Consider the following 9,461-nt stretch of genomic DNA (forward strand, 5'->3'; position numbering starts at 1 on the left):
TCTTTGCCACCACAAAAAGAGCATCTATAAATATTTTTGTACATGTGGGTCCTTTCCCCTTTTTACGATCCCTTTGGGACACAGACCTAGTAGTGTGGAGAAAGGATTCTTATCCTGGGGTCTGTGAACTTGTAAACTTGGATGATTAAAAAAAAATCACACCATCATTTTCACTAACTTTTTTTTTTTTTTTGCGGGGCAATGGGGGTTAAGTGACTTGCCCAGGGTCACATAGCTAGTAAATGTCAAGTGTCTGAGGCCGGATTTGAACTGAGGTACTCCTGAATCCAGGGCCGGTGCTTTATCCACTGTGCCACCTAGCTGCCCCCATTTTCACTAACTTCTAATTGAAATTTAGCATTTTCTTCAATTATTTAAAAATGTGTTACTGAGAAAGGGTACACAGGCTTCACCAGAGTGCTGTTAAAGGGGTCCAGGAAACATGAAAAGGTTCACAACCCCAGACTTAGAGGAATGTTTATTATACACTGGCTGAGTAAATTTGAAGAATTTATGAGAGGAAATGGACAAAAGAGGCACGGGACAGAGAGGCGTGGATGGATTCAAATCTGTACTGTGCAGGGTGTATGTACCTGGGTGAAATCACAGACCCATTGAAGTATTTAGGAAGAAAGGGGTACAGTGAAATGATTCTCAGAGTGAGTGAGGTTCTTCCTTTGTCCTTACTGTTCTCTAAGCAAGTCATGCCTTAACCTGGGCTAGTAATGGGACTCAATTCTCCTCATATGTAAAATGGAAGTGATGATGCCAGCCCTACTCCTCTCATTGGGAAACTAGGAGATAAAAAAGACTGTATATACAAAAATCATTACACAAAACAACCACCACCACCAATAACATTTCCATAGCCCTTTCAAAGTTTACACAATACATTTTACAACAGAGTTATTTTATCTGAGTCTCCCAAAAGCCCTGCAAGGTTAATGCTATAGGAGGAAAGAAAGAAGAAAAGGAATAAGTATTTATAGAGGACCTACTATGTGCCAGGTACTTTGTTAAGCACTTTACAAATATTATCTCATTATCCTCACAGCAACTCTGGGAAGTAGGTGCTGCTGTTGTTACAGATGAGGAACCTGGAGCAGATAGAGGTGAAGTTACTTGCCCAAGGTTACACAGCTTTTTATATGTCTCTCAGGTCTTCCTGACTCCAAGTTCAGAGCTCTATCCACTGTGCTACCCAGCTGAAGAAACTGAGGGTCAGAGACATGAAGTGACTTATATGGTAAGGTGAAATTCCTGAGGAAAAGGACTGTTTGATTTTAGTCTTTCTATTCCTAGTGCCTAGTGAAGTCCTGGGCACATAGTAGGCACTTAATGGATTCAGGATGCCAATGAAATCCTTCTCTGATGCTCAATTGTGGGGATGAGGTTAGAGTCACTTCTCTCTTTTTAATTTAATTTGTTTTACATTTTATTTCTCTAAATATGTATTTTTCTCTTCCTCTTATAGCACCCAACTGCATTTCAACAGCAGCAACAATAGAATAAAAAGAAAACCTTCATAGCAACTATGCACAGTCAATCCAGAAAGACAAATTGCCCCATTGGCCACAGCCAAAATATCTCCTGTATTTAAGCCCATCTTCTCTATAGAGATATCTTATGATTCTGACTTGGATTTCAGAAGAGCTATGATCAAATCCTTCCCCTTGATATGCCAATTGAGAAACCCATCTATCAGTATCTAAAAATCACCTACTATGTGTCAGGTACTAGTCTAGGTTCTGGGTATACAAAGACAGAAAAATGAATATTCCCTGCTATTGGGGAGCCTTAATTCTATGAGAAAACAGTATGTACACATAGAAAAATATCACTGTCTATAAACTATGCAAATTACATACAAGGAAGGAGGTACTTACAGCCTTTGTAGAGGAGGTAACTTTGATGTTCACCTTTGAAGGAAGATATGAATTCCAGGAGGCAGAGATGCAGATGAAATGCATTCTAGGGAGTGTTAAGGAGATGGGAGATAAAATATCCTAACTGTAGGGGTATGCTAGAATCAGTTCTTCCTTCCTTCCTTCCTTCCTTCCTTCCTTCCTTCCTTCCTTCCTTCCTTCCTTCCTTCCTTCCTTCCTTCCTTCCTTCCTTCCTTCCTTCCTTCCTTCCTTCCTTCCTTCCTTTCTTTCTATCTTTCAGGGGGGGGCAATGGGGGTTAAGTGACTTGCCCAGGGTTACATAGCTAGTAAGTGTCAAGTGTCTGAGGCCGGATTTGAACTTAGGTCCTCCTGACTCCAGGGCAGGTACTCTATCCACTGTGCCACCCAGCTGCCACAAAAGACTTTCTTTTTTCGGGGCAATGAGGGTTAAGTGACTTGCCAGGGTCACACAAATAGTACGTGTCTAGTGCCTGAGACCAGATTTGAACTCATCCTCCTGAATCCAGGGCCAGTGCATCACCTAGCTGCCCCCTGAATCAGCTCTTTTTTTAAAAAATTATTTGTTGTTCAATCATTTCAGTTGTGCCAGACCCTTCATGACACCATTTGGGGTTTTCTTGGCAAAGATACTGGAGCGGTTTACCATTTCCTTTTCTGGCTCATTTTATAGATGAAGAAACTGAGGCAAACAGGGTTAAATTACTTGCCCAGGTTCACAAGCTAGTAAGTGGCTGAGCCTGGATTTGAACTCATGTCTTCCTGACTCCAAGCCTCTCTCTCTTTAGCCACGTTGCCACCAGCTTGGCATTTGTGTAGTGAATGGATGGAAGAGATTTAGGGTCTTAGATTTAGAGCTGGAAGGGACCCCACAGTCCAACTAGCAAAACCTTCTTGTTTTATATATAAGGAAATGGAAGCCTGGGAATTGAAATGTCAAGTACCAGAGAGGAAATTTGAACCCAGATCCTCTGATTCCAGAGCTTTTCCTGCTGTGTCCCCTATTGCATAATTCTGTGACTTGATGAAGGGAGACCAGTTAGAAGGTTACTGCATGACTTGGGATTATAGATCTTGTGTTGCTTCTTCCTAGGCCACCTAAGCCAACTTTCTACTTGTATGAGCATAGGGAAATCAGGTTCTCCCTCTGAACCTCGGTTTCTCCATCTGTAGAATGGAAATCACAATACCTGTAGTGTCTTCCTCACGGGATTGCTGGGGAGGCTAGCATGAGATCACATATGTAAAGAACGCATTTAGCACCTTCCAAGTGCTACAGAAAAATGGTTATCAGTCTTTAAAAGCTTCTGAATTTCCCTTTCAGGCCTCACTTGTATCACTTTGAGAACAGACTCACATATCCCCTCTGCCTGGTAGGTCTCAGCTGGAGGTAGAATCTCCCCACTCAAAGTTGCTGCTTCTTTTAAAAGACTTTGGAGGCATCAAAAAGGCATTTAGAAAACATGCATCTAGCTGAACCTGGCAATCCATGAACTCATCATCCAGGTTTGCACTTTATTCCCTTCCCCTCCCCTTCCAATTTCAGAGCAAATGGGACCAGATCCAAGCCATAATGTATCCAACCCTGCTGTATTTCTGCACAAATAAAAAGAATCTGGTTGGGTCCTGCAAAGCATCCATTGCTCACAATTTCTTTTTTCCTGGGGAATACAGTTTGCCAAACGTCAATAATTTTGGCAGGAGGCACTTGTTTGCATTTTAACCTGCAAATGTCCCTCCTGTGAACGATGACTCTGCCATGATCTGGGGAATGTGGGGGAAATTGGGGGAAGCACAAATATGGAGTACAGGCCACAGAGCAGGGCCTCGGGGGAAGAAAAAGCTTGAAGGGGTCACCTTCAAGAATTTGTTCATGAGTCATTTTCCTTGCTTCTTCTGGTTGCTAGTAAAACTTGGAAGACAAGGCTTCCATCCATGATTCTTCTGAGGTCTTTGCTTTTCCTACCAGAAAGCCCTAGAGAGGTACAAGGTTGGCAATCTGTAGCTCTGGGATATGTCTTATTCTGTGGATTACTAGCAGGGCTTAGCATAAAATTCAATCATTCATTGGACCTGGGAACTCATCCATGGTTGTGCGTGTGTGTGTGTGCGCGTGTGTGTGCGCGCACGTGTGTGTGTGTTTGCCTGAATCTGCTGGACAATCCCCAGGTCATTGAGTGACTCTCTGCTAGGATGAGGTCACCACCTATCCTTGCTGATCCATCCCTTTTTTTTTTTTTTTTTTTGCGGGGCAATGGGGTTTAAGTGACTTGCCCAGGGTCACACAGCTAGTAAGTGTCAAGTGTCTGAGACCGGATTTGAACTCAGGTACTCCTGAATCCAGGGCCGGTGCTTAATCTACTGCGCCACCTAGCTGCCCCAATCCATCCCTTTTGACTCTTGTCTGAGTCCTTCCGTGAAGGACTGCCCAATGTGCTCACTTTCTCTTGGCATCCTGAGAATTTTAATGGAGCCCTTTGCATTGATCAGGAGTAATCCCCTACTCTCTCCACGTGGCCAACCTGTCTTGTTTTGTTGCTGCTCATTTCTTTGATGATATTTATTATTTCTTTTTTTATCATGATCTTTGACATTTATTTTATTTTTTTCCAGTTACATGTAAGGGTAGTTTTCAACATTCATTTTCATAAGATTTAGAGTTCCAGATTTTTCTCCCTCCTTCCCTTTCCTCCCCCCTCCACAAGACAGAAACCATGTCATATATATACAATCCACAAGTGCTCTTTTTTTTTTTTTTTTTTTTTTTTATTGAGGCAATTGGGGTTAAGTGACTTGCCCAGGGTCACACAGCTAGTAAGTGTTAAGTGTCTGAGGCCGGATTTGAACTCAGGTACTCCTGACTTCAGGGCCAGTGCTCTATCCACTGCGCCACCTAGCTGCCCCCACAAGTGCTCTTTTTATCAGTTCTTTCTATAGGGGTGGATAGTAAGTATGCCATGTCATTATTCCCTTGGGATTGTCTTGGATTGTTGTATTGCTGAGAGTAGTTAAGTCATTCACAATTACTCATTGAACAATACTGCTGTCACTATGTACAGTGTCCTCCCAGTTCTGCTCACTTCACTATACATGAGTTCATATGATTATTTCCAGGATTTTCTGGGGTCATCCTGTTCGTCATTTCTTATAGCACAATACCATTCCACTACAATCATATACCACTTTATTATTTCTTTATGTTTTCTTGCTTGTCTTGTGGTGCAGATGCCCACCTGAATCTCTCCACTGGCTAAAAGTCATTCCCAGCTCAACTCTTTGGAGTACGTAATATTACATGACTTATAGCAACACAACATCCGTGTAAGACTGGAGATGATATGTGCCTGGCACGTAGTAAGTGCTTAATAAATGTTTATTCATTGATTGACTTCCCAAGCACTTAGCACAGTGCCTGGCACATAGTAAGGGCTTAATAACTACTTGTTTGTTTGGTAGAGTGCATGTGTGTGTATATGTGTGTGTGTATACATACATATGTGTGTATACATATATATAAATATATATACATACACACACAACACATATATAACCAATTAGGGTTTGGACAATGGACACTTCTTCTGGAGACTCATTGCTAATGACATTGCAATGATATCCTCAGGTCCCAGAACACTGCAAAGCCTTGCACACAGTAATCAGTGAGCAAGCATGCATTAAGAAATTAACATATACCAGAGAATGTGCGAAGTGTCAGGAATACAAAGAAAGGCAATGGTGGTCTTTATGCCCTGCACATTTCAGTGTGGAAGACAACATGCAAGTACTTAATAAAAACTTTTTAAAGAGGATAAAAGGAATGGTGATTTCTTTTTTACTGTGAATATTTGTTAGACAAGTTTATAGAATGCAGATATGAAGCTGTAGGGATTTCTATGGAGCACAGGTAAAGAATCGTACTCTGCTTCATGTCAAAGACAAGGAAGAGCAAAGCTGAGAGTTGTGCTTTTGGTTAGGCCTTCATTCCCAACCTCATTGTTCAAATGAGTACTTCCTGGGAATGCCAGGGAAACCAAAACCTTCAGTTAGCTCCATAGGGACCTCCTCACTCCACCTCTTTTTAAGAGTAGAGAAATACCATGAAATTGCACTGAGGGTCAGGATCAGTCTGGGGTTGGAAGGGATTTCCAGGGCCAAGACCAGACTCCTCATTTTATAAATGGGGAAACAGACCCAGAGAGCCTTGTAAGGAAGGGGAGGACAGGGCAGGGCAAGAAACATTTATCACATACTTACTATGTGCCAGACACTGTGCTAAGCCTTGGGAACACAAATACTGGCAGAAAGTAAGACCCTGCCCTCAAGGAGATTGCATTTTAGAGGAGAAAGATAACACATGAAAGATAGAAAGATGAAAGGGAGGGGAAAGACAGAAAGAGAGACAGAGAAAGACAGAGAGACAGAGACAGAGACAGACAGAGGCAGAGAGAGACAGAGATGGAGAGAGACAGAGACAGATACTTATAGCAACACAGAGAGAGACAGAGACAGAGAATCAGAGACAGAGAGACAGACAGAGACAGAAACAGAGACAGAGACAGACAGACACAGAGAGACACAGAGATAGCAAAAGAGAGACAGAGAGAAAGAAGGTAACCCTAGGGACATGGGGGAGAAAGTCTCAAGAGTCATGAGCAAGAGCCCTTAGAGAAATGAAGGCATTGCTGGCATGAGCAGTCTCCTTGAATTGAAGGTTCTGGGAGGAAGGGGCTACAGGGGCAGAGTGTACTTCCAGTGTGAGAAGGCTACAGTTGCTTCATGTTGTAGAAAGTCCAGAGAGCCAGGAATAAGAGACCAAAGACGAAAACTTAAGAAATTAAACATTTATATGTCTTTTGTTTGTAGGGAGCATGAGGTTGATACCAACAGCTGTAATGATGAAGCTTTTATTTTCTCCTTCCCCTATTATATACTCACACATATACAATATACATGTTCTATATGTATATAGATACACATACAGGTATATACTTGTGCATATATTACAATAAAACACACATATATGTTTATACATGCAAATATACACATGTATATATAGATATAAATACATAGCGCATGTACATATATACACAAATACACATGGCATATGCACACATATAAATATACACAGTTTATGCATAAATATATGTGTTTAATGTATACATACACATATATTTGTATGTGTGCACATATGGACACATGTATACAATATGCACACATATAAATTAAGGGATATGATAGGATGTAAAAGGCCAATTGAAAGTTTGCATTGGTAAAGGGAATATCACTCTACTGATGAAATCTTAAGCATGTCTATTCCTATATCTATATAACAGATAGATTGATAGATAGTAGGTAGATTGATTTTTCAGGCACAGATCTCATCAGTAGAGTGAACTTCCAGTATGAATGCTCTCTTTATCAGTGACAACCTCTACCTGGCCATTAAGAAAGAAAAGAAACAAATCCCTGCTGTGGGGCAGGGGCTGTGCTAGGGCCAGAACAGTCCCTGTCCTCAAGGAGCTTCTACAGGGATGGGTGAGACAACTGTACAGAGACAGGAACATATAAAATGCTTACACAGTAGAGTGAAGGGGCCTTGGCAGTAAGCCTTTATCAGGCAGAAGAGGCGGATGAGGCCTCTTTTCAAGGCTGGTGTTCGAAGCTGTCCTGGGATGCTGAGAAATTAAATAACTTCTGTGTATATATATACATACAAATACATAGATCATATGTATATATACACACAAACATGCCTGTGTGTACACATGTACACACAAATATACGCATGTGTATGTAAATGCACAGGGGAATTTTTGAAGATTGGAGAGATGGCAAAAGATTTTTTCCCATAGGGAATGTTTCAGACGTAGTTCTTTCAGAAAAGGCACCAGATATTAAGAAGCTTTAGAGGTAGGAGGAGGGGACAGAGCAGCAGGAACTCCATTTTAATGATTTGATTTCAATGTGGTAAAAATCTGCCAATTAGAAAACAAGGTACTTGAATACAGGGGCAGTACTTCCTTTTCTTGGTATCCCAGGCTTAACACAGTACTTGGTACACAATAAGCGCTTGATAAATGAGCATTTGATTGGTTTCAACTTCAACTTCTAAGTTACTTGGTCTCTTCTTCCCACTCCTTCTTTCTTCTAGATGACTTTTTCCTTAGACTTAAACAACTCTTTTTGACTTCAAGTCTTTTCAGGGCTCACGACCTTAAATCATTCCTTGACTCAGCAGATAATATGGCTTATGATCAGTTGTCTGCCATCTTAGATCTAACAAAGGCTCCCAATATGAAACAGTAAGTAGCATGAGTAGGCCACTGACCAGGAAATAAACCTACTTTGATGGATCCAAGATCTCCTGTTGGGGAAGATCTCTAGGGCAGATTTTGATCCCCTTTTCCCTTCTCATTCAATACTATGACCTCCCATAAATCCTTCATAAGAATTCATCTTATTGCAATGGGAATCTTTACAGTACACTTCTTTTTCTGTTCATACCCATTGTTCTCAGTGGTGTTGTTTGTATCACTTCTAATGGGCAACACATGATTTGCAATTTGATGGATACCCACCAAGTGCCTTTTCATTTCCCCTGGGGTAACTTCCAATTTTATTTCCATTAAAATCATGCTGTTCCTCAGTACACAACTATATAGCAACACTGGGGGAATGCTGATATTCAGAAGGGAGAAAATAATGAAATATTCATTCATTCTTTCATTCTTTTCATTAATTCAATGAGCATTTATTAAATACCTACTGTGTACCAGACACTGTGCTAGGTGCTGGAGATATAAGAACAAACAAAAGATTCAGTTCCTTTCCTCAAGGAGCTTATGTTGGAGGAGGGGGAGATGGACTTTGGAGAGTATCAGAGCCCTGGGAGTGTGACTCTACAATGTAGAATAGAAGAATTCATAGGGGCTTTAGGACAGAAAATGTCAGAATTGAAACTGACCTCAGAACAGAGATAGCTGAATATGAGGTAGTAGCAGCTGGGGTGGGAACCAGACTAGGAATGGTCTTATGGAGGATGTGATGTTTGTACTGAGTAAGTAAACGGGAAAACTTTGAATTCTAAAAGGTGTTGGTTGGAGGAGAGATTACATTCCAGGCACTGGATACAGCCAAGTACAAAAGCTTGGAGATGGGATAGGAAAATCAGAACTGGAATGACCTTGAAAACAGAATGTCAGAGCTGGGAGAAGTCTCAGAACATGGAATGTCAGAGCTAGGAGGGGCCTTAGAATAGGGGATGTCAGAGCTGGCAGGGGCCTTAGAACAGGGAATATTAGGGTTGGAAGAAACCTTGAAACATTAAACATCAGAACCTAAAGGGACATCCAATTTTATATAAAAGGAAACTGAGGCACAGAGAAGAGAATTGACTTGTCTGAAGTTGCTGGTGAGTTTCCCTGAGCTTGGGTCTCCAGCATCTGGGCTCTCCTGTCTCATCAGGCTGGTTGAAGTCCCTCGGCCTCTCAGGCTCAAAGTGGCTGCAAGTCATCCCGTGGTTTTGCTCCTTCCTCTGTTCTTGCCATTCATATTTTC

Source organism: Dromiciops gliroides, chromosome 1 (genome assembly GCF_019393635.1).
Source record: "Dromiciops gliroides isolate mDroGli1 chromosome 1, mDroGli1.pri, whole genome shotgun sequence".
Taxonomy (NCBI): domain Eukaryota; kingdom Metazoa; phylum Chordata; class Mammalia; order Microbiotheria; family Microbiotheriidae; genus Dromiciops; species Dromiciops gliroides.